This window comes from Triticum aestivum, unplaced genomic scaffold, assembly GCF_018294505.1.
Source record: "Triticum aestivum cultivar Chinese Spring unplaced genomic scaffold, IWGSC CS RefSeq v2.1 scaffold127399, whole genome shotgun sequence".
Taxonomy (NCBI): domain Eukaryota; kingdom Viridiplantae; phylum Streptophyta; class Magnoliopsida; order Poales; family Poaceae; genus Triticum; species Triticum aestivum.
This window is the reverse complement of record NW_025269536.1, coordinates 1-1428: the sequence shown is the minus strand read 5'-3', so window position 1 is coordinate 1428 and position 1428 is coordinate 1. Positions and strand designations below refer to the sequence as shown.

Here is a 1428-nt window from a genome sequence, read left to right as displayed (position 1 = left end):
CAAACATAATATAACGGGATTAATATATATCGCGCACGTGCGACATGTTTGTCACAAGGCGCAAAAAATAATTATAAAAGGAATGCAACACGAGGACTTCCCAGGAGGTCACCCATCCTAGTACTACTCTCGCCCAAGCACGCTTAACTTCGGAGTTCTGATGGGATCCGGTGCTTTAGTGCTGGTATGATCGCATCCGACATGTTTCCCCGTCTTCGTCCCTTATGCTTGCCACTCCCAGGTCCGCTCCAAAGACGATTCTACATTCTCACTACCATTACAACCGTTCCCTAACAATGGATAATGTCCTATACTACTTACTCTCCCGCTCAATCACGGAGACGAGTTTTCCACGGTTTCCACCCCTCCCTCCATACCGCAGCAACACGAGTTTTTTCCACCCCTTTCAGAACGCGCTCTTCGCGCCACAAAGCCGCTCCAAGACGCGCGAGCAATGAGCATCAAGCTTAAACATATCGCAAACGTCAAACATAATATAATGGGATTAATATATATCGCGCACGTGCGACATGTTTGTCACAAGGCGCAAAAAATAATTATAAAAGGAATGCAACACGAGGACTTCCCAGGAGGTCACCCATCCTAGTACTACTCTCGCCCAAGCACGCTTAACTTCGGAGTTCTGATGGGATCCGGTGCTTTAGTGCTGGTATGATCGCATCCGACATGTTTCCCCGTCTTCGTCCCTTATGCTTGCCACTCCCAGGTCCGCTCCAAAGACGATTCTACATTCTCACTACCATTACAACCGTTCCCTAACAATGGATAATGTCCTATACTACTTACTCTCCCGCTCAATCACGAAGACGAGTTTTCCACGGTTTCCACCCCTCCCTCCATACCGCAGCAACATGAGTTTTTTCCACCCCTTTTAGAACGCGCTCTTCGCGCCACAAAGCCGCCCCAAGACGCGCGAGCAATGAGCATCGAGCTTAAACATATCGCAAACGTCAAACATAATATAACGGGATTAATATATATCGCGCACGTGCGACATGTTTGTCACAAGGCGCAAAAAATAATTATAAAAGGAATGCAACACGAGGACTTCCCAGGAGGTCACCCATCCTAGTACTACTCTCGCCCAAGCACGCTTAACTTCGGAGTTCTGATGGGATCCGGTGCTTTAGTGCTGGTATGATCGCATCCGACATGTTTCCCCGTCTTCGTCCCTTATGCTTGCCACTCCCAGGTCCGCTCCAAAGACGATTCTACATTCTCACTACCATTACAACCGTTCCCTAACCATGGATAATGTCCTATACTACTTACTCTCCCGCTCAATCACGGAGACGAGTTTTCCACGGTTTCCACCCCTCCCTCCATACCGCAGCAACACGAGTTTTTTCCACCCCTTTCAGAACGCGCTCTTCGCGCCACAAAGCCGCCCCAAGACGCGCGAGCAAT

The 1428-nt window shown here is 48.9% G+C and overlaps 3 non-coding genes across 3 annotated transcripts; all 3 read right to left on the bottom strand.

The window, feature by feature from the left end:
- Nucleotides 1-79: 79 nt before the first annotated feature.
- LOC123178121 (5S ribosomal RNA) lies at nt 80-198 on the bottom strand. The gene has a single exon (XR_006489333.1). It is a non-coding gene; the product is annotated as a 5S ribosomal RNA (ribosomal RNA).
- Nucleotides 199-565: 367 nt separating this feature from the next.
- LOC123178120 (5S ribosomal RNA) lies at nt 566-684 on the bottom strand. Its single transcript, XR_006489332.1, has one exon. It is a non-coding gene; the product is annotated as a 5S ribosomal RNA (ribosomal RNA).
- A 367-nt stretch (nt 685-1051) lies between these two features.
- On the bottom strand, nt 1052-1170 carry LOC123178119 (5S ribosomal RNA). The gene has a single exon (XR_006489331.1). It is a non-coding gene; the product is annotated as a 5S ribosomal RNA (ribosomal RNA).
- Nucleotides 1171-1428: the final 258 nt, after the last annotated feature.